This window comes from Octopus sinensis, linkage group LG1 (assembly GCF_006345805.1).
Source record: "Octopus sinensis linkage group LG1, ASM634580v1, whole genome shotgun sequence".
NCBI classification, from domain to species: domain Eukaryota; kingdom Metazoa; phylum Mollusca; class Cephalopoda; order Octopoda; family Octopodidae; genus Octopus; species Octopus sinensis.
The window spans coordinates 48,589,891-48,605,216 of NC_042997.1; positions in this window are offsets into that span (position 1 = coordinate 48,589,891).

Consider the following 15,326-nt stretch of genomic DNA (forward strand, 5'->3'; position numbering starts at 1 on the left):
ATACCTTTTTTTAAATTGACAGTTTTAGATTTCAGGTTCTATATGTGACTGCTTAATCATGCCATGTACAAAAGAAGCCTTGGAACTGTCTGAATTTGAAAGAGACCGTGTTGGGGCTCATTCTGAAGGGGGACATAGCATAAAATTATAGAAAACCTTGGGATTCCGCTTTCTACAGTTAATAGAGTGATTATGCAATTTACCATAAAGGGAAAGGAGTCCACATCACCTCACGCAGATCAAACACGGCCCTCTGACAGGACATTTCTCTTTACTAAGAGAAGTGTGGAGGATAATCGTCGTTGAAAGGCATCTGACATAGCAGAACAAGTTGATGTCAGTCCCAGAACGGCTGGTTACTATTTCAAAGCAACAAGAAAGAAGCCACTTCTTCGACCAGCCAGCATCAAGCAGAGAAGAGATTGGGCCAGTGAGATGGTGGAGAGGCCTCTAGTATTTTGGGACATTGTCATATCTCTGATGAGTCCAGATTTGCAGTATTTTCTGACAGTGGTCAAGCTTGGGTCTGGAGACTCTGTGATAAAAAAAATTAATGTGATAAGATTGCAGCTAACAATGAAATATGGCAGCTATTCTGTGACGGTCTGGGTAGCAATGTGGAGCAATAGTTGATCAGAGATGGTGGAATGTGTGAGAAACATAAACTCAGATAAATTTGTATCCATATCGCAGAAAGAACTCTTTCCAATCTTCTCCAGTGGTGAAATGATTAAACGAGACTATTTCTTTATGGGAGATGGCTTATCACGTGGCTAAAATGACAAAACATTCGGCCCCACTTACACCAGCATTACACACTGCAGTACAAGTAGATTCTGAGATGTCTTATACTTCAACATAATATGCTACATAGCTGATCGATACCACGAGAAACATCTAATCGGTGGCATTTCAATGGGTCTGCCTATCATTTAACTATATCCAACTATCCAATGTTTTTCCATCATGCTACCAAAAGAGTAGGCAAAACAACGGATTATATTTTTTCCCTTTACAATATATCACAAGAGCTTAAGCCCAAGTTTTCTAGTATCTGTTTGTGAAAGTTCTCATGTATTATTGTATCTATGTAAGTGGAAAGGTGTAATGCTGTTTTCCTGATGTATATATATTCCTGTGTAGGAAAATGCATACAAAGATGTCTGCGTACGAGCATTTATGTTACTTAATTAAATATGTATGTTATATGAATATGTTCTTGAATATATATGCCACATGACTTTTCATATATAAAAAGGGATTTATGACGATACATACATAGCTATATGTGCGTATGTTTCTATGTTTGTCTTTGTGTGTGCGTGTGCGAGTTTAATTAAGATGTACTCTACGATAAAGTTTCCGGTTTTGCGCCCACATTTCGAAGACTACTTTGCTAATAACAAACGAAATTTAGAAAACTATCACCAATAAAAGAAATATTTGTCACGGTAACCAACAACTCTTTCCACTAGTTTCAGTCATATCCATCACACACATACACACGCACATACACACTCACACGCACACACGCGCACATACACACGCGCACATACACACCCGCAAACACACAAATATGTATGTATACATATGCATACATATATATACTTTTATATCAGTGGGGTATATATCTGCATATAATATATGAGTGTATGTATGTACATATATATGTATTCGCAAACATACACACATTTATGTATGTATATAAATCTGTGTATATGCATGTATTTATGGATGTATGGATGGATAGATTAATAGATATATATATACATAGATAGATACATAGATAGATAGATAGATAGATAGATAGATAGATAGATAGATAGATAGATAGATAGATAGATAGATAGATAGATAGATAGATAGATAGATAGATAGATAGATAGATAGATAGATTTCACTGATTTACCTCATGAAATTCCATTTACGCTTGCTAAGTTGTGCTTGTGAAGTATGAAACTAACACTAATACGTAGGCATGTCTCGTTTCCGACCGACAGCCAGGGGCTGTTAATACTAAAACGCTGGTGATAAACATCTTCGTACTTTCAGTTCTTGATTTCGATTGAGGTCAAAAACTTGCCTATTATTCAGACGAGGAAAATGATATTTGTGAAAACCACAACACACAACCTAAGAATGCTATCTTTCTTACATACTTGCGCTCAATAAAATACCTGAAAATATCCTTTCTACTATAGAGACAAGGCTAGCAATTTTGGGGGAGAGGGCCAGCCGATTACATCGACCCCAGTTCTCAACTGGTACTTAATTTATCGACACCGAAAGGATGAAAGGCAAAGGAAACCTCGGCAGGATTTGAACTCAGAAGTAAATGACAGACGAAATGCCGCGTAGCATCTAGCCTGGGGTGTTAGCGATTCTGCCAGCTTGCATAAGTATTTATATAGGCAGACATACACATATTACAGGTGGAGAGAGAGAAAGAGAAAAAAAAGAGAGAGAATAGGAGAAAAAGAGGAGAGAGTGAGAGAGTGGGGCGGCTCTAGCGTTCGTTAACTACTCATTTTCCGCTGTGTAGGCTGGGATAAAGTGAAATGGTGAGTTTTGCTCAAAGACACACGTATATATATATATATATATATATATATATATATATACACGTATATATAAATATATATACGTATGCATATGAATATAAACATACGTATCTGTGTGCTGTGTGTGAAGGATATGACAGAATTCAGTGGAAAGAGTGGCTGTTTACCTTACCAAATGTCGCCCCATTAGGATATGGAAACTACGACTTTATAATCGTTAATCCAGCATTTATTTATGCATATTTAAATTATGTATGTTTATATGTACTCATGTATATATATGATTGTGTTTGTAAGTATGCGTATGTGTAAGAAATAGATCGAAAGAGAGAGAGAGAGAGAGAGAGAGAGAGAGAGAGAGAGAAAGGTAATTTGATAGCAGACATATTTGTGTCTGTCTGGTGTGAATACAGTGTGAACATATACACATATACAATATATATATATATATATATATATATATACGTATGTATGTATATATATATAATATATATATATATATATTATATATATATATATATGTATATATATATATAGTTTTATTCGGGTTAGTTGATCAGATGCGCCTGAACCACAGCACGTGACTGGTACTTTAATTCAGCAAATCCGAATTGAAGGAAGTGTAACTGACCTCTCGGGTATTTGAACTTTGCACGCATAGAGACAGAAGTAATAAAATATTTTGCTCAATGTGCAACCCGGTCTGATCGTTCGCCGTTTTAATTTAGATAACAACCGCAACAATAACTACAATAATAATAATAATAATAATAATAATAATAATAATAATAATATAATAATAATAATGATAATTTCATTTATTTGCAACAAGTGCGAAGAATGTAGGGGACAATACAGAGACAGACATAAAAAGGTGGGGGTTAACATATAATACTGAAATGGTAAAAAAATGTATACTCAGTATACACGGGAAAAGAAGGGACACATGCAGAGCAAACGAAAGTAAAAATAAAAAGAGGTGGGGATGATGATAGAGATATGGCCCTCTTGATACAGGAATGCCTCTAGGGATAATCGAGGAACCCTACTGTCCCTGAAACCTTATGAGCAAGTGCCTTCTTCAATTCTTTGTCTCCGACTCACAGGTCTACACTTACACAGGTACCGTCCACTCTTGCCCTTTTCACAACTTTCACCCACTTTTCAATAAGGCAACGAGTTGGTAGAAACGTTAGCACGCCGGGCGAAATGCTTAGCGGTATTTCGTCTGTCTTTATGATCTGAGTTCAAATTCCACCGAGGTCGATTTTGCCTTTCATAACTCATATTGCCTTTGGCTGCCCAGTCCTGGCTAAGTAGGAATATATTCACAGACATGAGTTGGGACCTATATATATACTGGAAGCTATGCCAACGCTATGAAATAGCGACAGATAAAAGTTGGTATAGACACAACCCCAAAAAAGGTCACAGAGAAGTAGAAAGCAACCATACTCTGGGACATTAAAGGAAACTATTTCTTTATGGGAGATGGCTTATCAGATAGAGAAATCAAGGCCAGTAGGCTACATATAATTGTCAGAGATTATCATGAATAAAAATGCTTTCTAATCGATGGATCAATACCAACAGATAACAACGTTTTTGAAAAAGAAACGGAGAAACTTTCTAAATACAAAGATCTGGAAATAGAGTTAACTCGAATGTAGAACCTAAAAGCATAAACAATTCCTACCATAGTAGGCGCGTTAGGCATGATAGAAAAACATTCAGACAAATACATTACAAAAACACAATGCCTTACAAATATGTATAGCATGCAGAAAATAGCACTACTGGGCACTTCACACATCCTACGTAAAACGCTTTTAATACAGTGAAAATAAGAGCACCACAACAAACCACAGCACATATCTATGGCACGCAGAGCGACGGTGGTTAGTGCAGTGAAAGCATGTAATAAAAATAAGACTACTAAATGATGATGATGATGATGATGATGATTTGCCCTGACGCAATTCTAGGCAGTGATTTACCCTGATACAATATTAGGCAGTGGCTCTCATGGCTTCTGATCTTAACTGATTGGAAATGTTATCATGTACGTTTTGTCTCGTAAAAGATGGGCTACATTAAATATTCTGCTCAGTACTACAGATTTGCTTGTCAGTTGCTTGGCCTTAACCATGCTCCTTAGTGGCTAACGATAAGTGCATCTCTGATCAAAAGCAGGGGTAATGAGAAAGCGTCATAGTCATATGTTGAAGGGAATTCTTTGAGGTTCGAATGTTTCATCTTTGGAAACATGGGTATTGTGTTCTTCATCCTTAAACAACTCTTGTTCGGGAACCTTTTGTGCAGGATGGGCTACTCGACATCAAGTAAGTCCTAACTGGCCCCAATTTGCAAATTAATGCGTTGTTTATCTTCATATGAGTGCAGCATGTAACGCACATATTGTTGGGATGCTTGTGACTGGTGTACCCTTATTTGACATATAGTTATGATGGACGTAGGCTTTGTATATTTGTACCCCTGTGTCGCTTTGATGGCATGCATTGCCATGATGATGCTTTCAAATTTAGAGGTGAGGGTGAGTCGATTACGTCGTTCCCAGAACTCAATAGGTATTTATTTCATGCACCCTTGAAAATAGAAATCCAAAGTCAACTTCGGCCATAACAATAATAATAATAATAATAATAATCCGTTTTACCATAGACTCAGGGCTTGGAATTGTGTGGGAGGGGTGCAAACTGATTAAAGACTCCGCCGGTTACGACGACGAGGGTCCCAGCTGATACGATCAACGGAACAGCTTGCTCGTGAAATTAACGTGCAAATGGCTGAGCATTCCACAGACACGTGTACCCTTAACGTAGTTCTCGGGGATAATCAGCGTGACACAGAGTGACAAGGCTGACCCTTTGAAATACAAGTACAACTCATTTTTGCCAGCTGAGTGGACTGGAGCAACGTGAAATAAAGTGTCTTGCTCAAGGACACAACGCGTCGCCGGGAATCGAACTCACAACCATACGATCATGAGCCGAATGCCCTAACCACTAAGCCACGCGCCCTCACGCAAACTGATTACAGCCTTGCTCAACTGATACGTATTTCATGCACTACTGATAATTGAAAGGCAGAGTCGACCTCGGTAGAATTTGAACTCAGAATATGAAGACGGACAGAATGCCGCTAAGCAGTTTACCCGACATGCTAACAATTCTTCTTGCTCGCTACCTTAATTCCTGTAACAATAGCAACAATAGCGGCAACAACTGCAGCAGCAGCGGCTGAAACTGCAACAGCAACCATAACAATAACAACAGCAACAACAACCACTATTACCACCACCGCTACCACCACCACCACCACCACCACCATCACACCAAAAGCAAAATAGTAATAACAAGAAGATAGTACATCCTACAGCGCTCTTCAGGCTTTTGTTGAACAAACATTTTTTTAACAGTTACAAACACTTCTTTCCGTGTTTATGTTCTTTTTGTTTTGTAAACTCAAATGTGACAAAATTCCTTCATTCATTCAATCTAATATTTCACCTATAGATTTTATCGTTAATTATCGATAATATTTTGGCCCCTATTTCTATTGAATAAATACAACTGATAATTATCCATGACTTGTTTTTGTTAGAATTTTGTTGAACTTTGGTGCGGTAGCTTCTTATCAGGAAATATTTGGCACTTGCTGTTCTGCAATATTTGTTTATATTTTTCCTTTTGTTTCGTAGACACTTTTACAAAATTCTCTCGCTTTATATAATGAAATTACGAAGCTAAATCCTTTCAGGAGTAACCTCTTTTATCACTGCTTCATCTAAAATGTTTAAGATTACTAAACAATAGAATGTTGCACAAAATGCATACAGAATCGCATTTTGTTACGTCTCAGTTCAGTAGTTAAATGTATCCCTCTGCATTTCCATCCTTATGTAATATATCAACGTAACGCAGTTACGATACATCCCACTGTACTCCCAGCTCGCAAATAGCATTACTATTGTACGATTGTATAATATTGCAATACTGGCCATTCCTTCCTCCTCAAATTGTTAGCCTTTTGGAATTCCTCCTCTGTTCATGTATTTCCTGCAGCCTTCACCTGGCAACTCTTCAAAGCACCGTTACCTTCATCGACCTCACTATTCTCAGAAGGTACACGAAGGCAAAAATGTCAAATCCTTTAGATTAAGTCAAGAAAAAAAAAAGAATATCATTATAATTTGTCCTAAAATTACCTTCAAAACAAATTTATTGAAACAGTCTTTAATGAATATGACATAAAGTGAATATATCTAACGAAAATAGACAAAATCTTATATCATAGTGTCATAATTGTGGTCTTAACGTGAAGTTAACTGAACAAACGATTTAAGTCGCATTACGATCGCCAAGACTTTACAAATTGATTTTACGGTATTTACTTGTCTTAACAAATATAATAGTATATAAGTAGCGATAGTGTTCAATCCTCTCTAGGCACTGCGGAACATTTGACATAAAATTGTTACGCAATTTAAAATATATCACTCCAGCTACTACCAACAATATGGTATTTGATGTTAGATAAGCTGACACCATCGCCGTGTACCAACGCGTAACTCGGCAACATGATACGTCAAATGTTCAGTTACCTTCACCTCGGCCTAAATTAATGTCAGGTAATTGACTATATAGATAGGAACAATATCTTTATTGCCTGTTTATTAGAAATTTATTCATTGTAGATGAAAATTAAAGTGAATAATATTCGGTATTTATTTCAATTAAACCCTAGCATGTATATATATATATATATATATATATATATATATATATATATATATATATAATATATATATATATATATATATATATATATATATATATATGTATGTATATATATATGGCCTGGACCAATCTTTGGTCGAAACATATCTAAGTTTATCTAAGTTTATATATATATATATAATTCAAACAACGCGAGGACCCGGAACGAGTATAGTGTTATTGGACGCTCAGGAAAGGAAAGAAAGAAGGAGGATTTAACGTTCCGAGCGGAGTTCTTCGTCAGAAATATAGAAAAAGGAATCGTCCAAAGAAGGGAAGCCGGAGAAAGGAACTCGCCAACGATACACACGCGGTCACATATTGAAACTGGATATATATATATATATATATATATATATATCCATTTTCAATACACAAACACACACATATATATATTTATATATATATACTATACTATTCTATTACTATATATATATGGTAATAGAACAGTATAGCTTTCATATATGTGAACTGAAATAACATTAGAGAATAAGAATCGGGTTACAGAATCAATTAGCTTGGAGCTTATTTTACTCTTTAAAGTTCTCAACATATAATCAAGGGTCATTCCTAACATCTCAAGGATACAAAGATCAATACAACAGAGGATGATTGGAAGTTAAAATTTTATAGCTCTAAACCAAGAGTGTATAACCCTGTAATTATAAAGTAATTACAAGTTGCACTAGCATTTGTGTCGACTGGCCGTTTGCCAGGCGATGACAGAGACGTTTTACTGTTGGATCAACTATTCATGTTCCCAATGAAAGATATTCGAAATTGATTTAAAGGTCGCATTTCACTCATATTAATAAATATCCTCTTGACATTTAAATATATTGTCTGACTTCAGTCATTTATTAATATGCCTGAGACTATAATACAAAGAAACCCCGATTTATTAAAAGAGATCTTTATTCCGATATTTATGAAATTGAAGGAAAATAATGTCTGTTGAGTAAGTGCAATATATATATTATATATTTCTTTATTACCCACAAGGGGCTAAACACAGAGAGGACAAACAAGGACAGACAAAGGGATTAAGTCGATTACATCGACCCCAGTGCGTAACTGGTACTGAATTTATCAACCCCGAAAGGATGAGAGGCAAAGTCGACCTCGGCGGAATTTGAACTCAGAACGTAACGGCAGACGAAATACCTATTTCTTTATTAGCCACAAGGGTCTAAACACAGAGGGGAAAACAACGATATATATATATATATATATATATATATATATATTTATATATACCTACATATACAACATGGTTTATAATCATTCAAAAGAAAGTAAGAAATAGTGATATAGCATTTAATAAAATGTGGCTATCTGCAAAAATCAAACATAGTCCCTTACAGTTGTTTCAATTCAACCTAAAAGATTAAGCAGAAATTATTAGAATCATTATATAAGGCAAAATCTCTTCAGAGATGTAGAAAAAAATATACTGTTAGGTTTATCTTTTTTACCCTTCTGAAGAGATTTTGCTTTATATACTGATTTTAATGTTTGCTATTTAATCTTTTAGACTAAATCCAAACATCTGTAAGGGATTATGTTAGATTTTTTCAGATAAGTCTTTATTAAATGCTATATCTCTGCTTTCTTACTTTCTTTTAAATTATTATAAACTATGATTTATATATAAACTTATTGTTTTATGAATATTATTATTCGCAACAGACATTAGGTATTGAACCAGTAATTCATTGGATGATACCAATGAATTATGAAACCAGTGCTACAACAGAGTGTGGGACAACCACAAACGAGCCACACTTTGGGCGACCCGAACTAGATGCACCTGTTATGGTCCCAGCTTAGGGTTAAATAGCCTCCGGACAGGTATCGCCATGACAACTTTCTCTCTCATGGATGATACCAATTTAACCTCTAATTGAATATGTGTGAGTGTGGTGTGTGAATGTGTGTGTATGTGTATGGCTATATGCGTATGTGTGTGTAAACTCTTTTTGTAGCTGCCAAACTCCAGCCAGATGCAAGCCACTTAGAAGCCAGATACAAGAACTTTAAATGGTCTGTTACATATTTTATCTTCTTGGCAAAGTCTCTATTACTTGATCGGAATATACTCATGTGAGCTAATTTTGTTAAATGTTGCTAATTTATTACCTGATCTGAATGTTTTTATGTAAGCTATTTTATCACTCATCACAGAGGATACACAAAGCATCAAAATTTTTCTTATCATTGTCAAAGACTCTATCACTCGATTGGAATACATTTTTGTAAACTAATTTTGACACCACAGAGGATACACACACTTCACACTTTACTTTTGAAAATCATTTTAAAGAAGTGAAACCGGTCTAGTTAATAAATACTTTAAAAGACTCTTGCATTTTCAGATTCTCTTCCTTATATATATGTGTGTGTGTGTGTGTGTGTGTGTGTGTGTGCGTGTGTGTGTGTGTGTGTATGTGGGTGTGTGTGTGTAATGGAACAAAAACGCTATAGACGACAATAAGACATCCGGACAAATAGGTGAACCAAAGGCAGTTAGAAAAATATAGAGGGATAGGGAAAAAAGGACGGGTCATTCATGGCCTACCCTCATCGGTCAAGTTTCCAGATGTACTTTCATTTTAGGGCAATACACACACACACACATACACACACACACACACACATATATATATATATATATATATATATATATGAATAAAAAATGGAGTTAACGCAAGTGTAATCAAATATTTTTACTTTCGACACATGTTTCGAAAATTCCACTGATACTATTCAAAAGAATAAATAGTATAAACAAGGAGTTACAACACCTTTACTTGTGAGATTTTTGCTGCTCTGGTAACTATTTATTTATTTTTCCGTGTTAATTGTTAACAAAGTAAAAATACACTCATCTATATCTATATATATATATATATATATAGTCGCAGACCTGTATGTGTGGTAAAAGCTTGCTTTCCAACGACATGGTTACGCATTCAGTCCCATTGTATCGAACCTTGAGCAGGTGTTTTCTACTATAACCTCAGGCCGACCAATACCTTGTGAGTGGATTTGGTTGACGGAAACTCCTAAGAAGCTAGTTGTATATACATACATATATATATATATATATATATATATATATATATATATATATATATATGATTCGAAATTTACAGGGAAAAATTCAATTTAGTAATACTAATCAAATTTCACAATATATAATATATAATATATAATATATAAATTAGAGAAGAACCACCATGTATCAATTCAACAATGATATAATTAAATTATAACATATAGAAAAAATTAAATATACGATAAACATTTACCTAGGCCTAAATAAAGTACGAAATAATAAATAAATAGTATATAATTAATAAATAGCCTACACGTGTTTCGTGGCTATATTTTCAAACTGATAACAGTAAAATCAGTTCAATTTAAATATAGTCACTCATCAGGTCCATGATGAATACAATAAAATAATTAAATAAATGTACGTATATTATCTTATAAGAAAATATAAATATAAATATAGAGAAGCCTTGTTTTGCCAGTGTAACTTTATGCTTGCACAAATTTTGTTCCGATGCTGGAGAAGCAGGACTAGCTCCAGGTATTCTTTTGTAATGCTTTGTTTTGCCAAGAAGAAAAGGGAATGTTGCATCGTTTCTGATTATCTTTTACTTTGTCTTTGAAGCGCAAGAGTGGACTTCCAAATGATCATGTTGTTTGGAAGTGGCCAAAGAGCAGATGCTTCGGAATTCTGATATCAGTCATACGTGATAGATGACCTGATAATCTAATCGGTATTTTTATGAGGATAGCTTCAGTAACTGATATACTATATTTTGTTAGCATTTGAAATGTTGCGAATATGGTCACTCGGTTTTATGTCGGAGGGTGTATGCAAGCATAGCACATGAAATGCGTCAAGCTGGATGATGCGCTTTCAGGGTCCATGATTCAGCAGTGATGCCAAAACCAGCGATTTGTATACACCGAATTTCACCTTCAACTTACATACATATGTGGTATTACGCCGGTAGAGTAGTTAGGATGTTGGATACAGTACTTAGTACCATATTATAATATGTAAATAGTGTTTTTTGCGCTTTGGTGACGGTTAATAGGATTTAGTATTACCAGGTATTAGTCACAAAGCTTTCTAATAAGATATGTAAATGGCATGGGCTTATACATATAACATAAGTAATCTCTGTTTACATATTCCAGATTATCAATATATGCTTACATTTACGTAAGTTCCTATGCGTAAGTATATATAAAACATACACACACACAAACGCACGTAATGTAGTCTTAGGCATGTTGCCGTAGTTATTAAGTTTTCTTCGCAATTATTCGATTTCACCTTCATTCCCAGTGCGCGGTTGCTTGAACGGATGTCTTTTAAATAGCCATGGGTTAACTAGTGTTTTCTGAGTGAAATTAGGTGGAGACAGTACAAAATTTTGTCGTATATAACCAATTTACCTACAACAAACCAACTACAGCAACGTTTCTGCAGTCATAACTTTCTGTTCTCCACATGTAACTGCCGTGAGCACTTGGCAAACAACTTCAACTTTTCTCGAACCACCTACAATTTGTTAGTACAACATAACCGAAAATCAATGTAGGATGTGAAAAGCACTTTTGTAAAAAAAAAAAATAATGCAAAATGGAACCAATTGCACTAAGAAAAAAAGTCTTTCATTATTTAGCCACACCACAACCACTAGCACAAATATACAAAGCAGTATACACATTCAATGAACAAAAGTATATAAAAGAATATAAAAAGTATATCCTACCAGTTAATAAAAAGTATATATCCTGCCAATTACGCACCAGAAATTAACAGTCTCATAAGAACCAAAGACATCCTTAAGCTTAAATCTACCAAAACTAAATACAATCGAAATAAAAGCCGCATCAAACAACTAAACAATTAAATAACAATTATAAATCATAGAATAACTGAAAATCATCAGACATGTGTATCAATATGAAAAAACTAATATTAAACACTATATCATCTATTTAATATTTTTATCATCATCAATAACAACAGTCAAACTACATTACATGTAGTCGTAGGAAGCTCAAATAATATATTCAGACTGCAACAACAAATCAACTTTTTAGAGGATATAAATAGAAAATCAGATACCCAAAACTAATAACAAAAATCGCACTTCCACATTTAAAAAGGATTTTAACCCGTTTATTCTCACATTGAACAAAATTTAAACCCATTTGATCCCTCCAGTAGTTGAAAAGCAATAGGTAAATCTAACTTTTTAGAAGTCTCTGTACCATATAAAACACACAAACATATATATGAAATACGTAGGGCCCCAGGGAACGACAGCAACCAGCATTATGTACAATGACTCCCTACAAACATACTCGATCTTCCAGAATATGGAAGCTGGGCAAAATTATAATAATCCTAAATTTCCACGAATACTTAAGCGAAATAACAAACTGTTCGCTAACATTCCCATGGGCACCTCCAAAAGCTCTGAGGCTGATAATTACTAGCACAAATTCACATATCTCCTCCCTAAAGCAACAATGAAAATGACATGTGGCTTCCAGAAAAAGAACTTTCTTCAAATATCAATCTTTCGATTGGTGTTCCTGTCGACATCAGCAAAACTCTCGACTTCGACTCCATTACCCACTAATACAAACATTAATTAAGACAGCCTTAAGAGACAACTCAAAAAGCATTTCAAGACGTTGATCCCCTGTAGTGTAGAAGAAGAACAATACTCCTAGAACCTGGGGTAGATTATGTATCATTTCTCTGATCAGCTCCTTTAAACCTAAAGGCACAAAAGAAGTGACGCGATTTGCGACAGTACTTTTTCGTACTAGAGGCAAACACACACACACACGCACGTACACACACACACACACACACACACACACACACACACACACTCACACACACACACACCACACACACACACACATACACACACACAGACACACACAAAACGAGTCAGTCCGCGGGGCAAAGTAAGACGTCTCTTATCTAATGTTGTGTGAGGTGGGAGAGATCGAGACCGGAATCGCATTGTTAGGAAGACAAATTCTTAATCACAGGGCCATTTTCTGATCAGAGGTTATGAGTATGGCATTGTGGCTATTACGTCAATACCGACCTCATCCGCTCTATCATCATATATTTTAATGAGATACATCAAGCTTCCATCTAATAATGTTGTCCAATTATTAACTGTTATAACTCTAGTCGATATTATTGTTCATTTGTTCAAGTTGTAATTATTTCCGGATCATTTATTCAGGAATTCCAATTGTCATCAAATATTTGAAGAAATCAGTAACGAATGAATTTGAATACGTCGGAATGCTTGTAAAATATTCTTTGTTGTCGACGCAGTTGTTGAAACCCGAGGTCAACCACGATTGAAAATATCTACAATCATGGATATTCCAACCGTGAGCATACCGTTTAAGTGGAGCAGGGTAGGGTGTGAATCTGATGAAGACTTTGGCACTATTTCTTGCAGTCCAAGCAACGAGGTAAGACTCTTAATAGTTTCTAAATACATTTTGCATATAATACAGAATTATGATAAGAACTTTGTGTAGGAAGGTAAGTTCGAGTTCTTTTCCTCTAATTATACACTGAAATACAAAAGAAACGTCGAAATGTAAAAGATTATTTGCTTCACACACAATATTGAGATTATATGGATTTCATCCCATTTCTAAGTTATTTGACATTACGAAGATGTCACTGAGCCACAACCCCGCTTTCTCTTCAAAACACAAGGATTGCATGAAAGTTTCGCACTCGCTCACTTTCGTGAACCTGGTAATGCTCGGGATCGCATTTTTATGGAAAGCATGATGCACGTGCAAAACGTTGACTTATTGAGTATAAAAGACACCCAAATTTACCAGCCTGTCTTTCGTTTCCCGAACGCAGCAAGCATGCGAAGACTAATACGAAATGAGAGCGAAAAAGTCATGGGTCATTGCTAATGACTTGAACTACAGTATTCGGACAATTAAACAACTGAGGGAAAGATACATTGCCACAAACAGCACGGATGATCATCCACGCAATGGCCGACCGAGGTTTACAACGGCGGTATTGCATTCAGCCAGAAACTTGGACGTCTGGTCTTCCAGAACATCGACCAAGGCTGTGGCAATGGAGTAACATCCCCACATCGACCAAGTGTTGAGGCTTCACATTGTGATATACTTTGCCCGTCATCGGAATTACGTGTTCCAACACGACAAAGCCCATGCCCATACTACCAGGTTGACAACAGACTTCTTCCAAGAGCACAACATCCTATAGAGCACCTGTGAGAAAAGATCCAAAGAAGGCTAAATGACATCCGTCCAAGGCCGATAACTGTAGCACAACTCAGTGCAAGTTTTAACAGAGTGTAGCTATCATAAAAATATAGTGCGCGTGTTTATTTGGCAAATAAATAATTTTTTAAAAAATAAATGAAATGACCATCCCGAAGTACAACAATATATATATGTATATATATATATGTATGCATGTGTGTGTGTGTGTGTGTGTACCAACTTTTATTAATCTTTAGCTCATGGACATCATTGATGATGTGAAAGTGACCCCGTCATTAGTCTCGGATCATAACATAATAGACCTGTCTATGTTTGGGTCGAGAGCAACCAGAGACATACAGCCTAACTAAAGCACCGGAAATCTCTCCAATCAAAACTTCCACAAAGCAGACTGGAAATTGATCCAAAAAGAGATCATCAGACAGGACAGGCCGAAATGTTTCATGTCTTTTGTGCAAGCCATATGCCAGAAATATGTCCCAGAGAACAAGGCCAAAACAAATAGGAACAAGATTCCAAGGGAGACAAAGATCCTCATGAGACTACGGACGAAGGTTGCAAACCGACTCAACCAACATCCCAAAAGTAGCGAAAGATCCCGGCTAAAAACAAC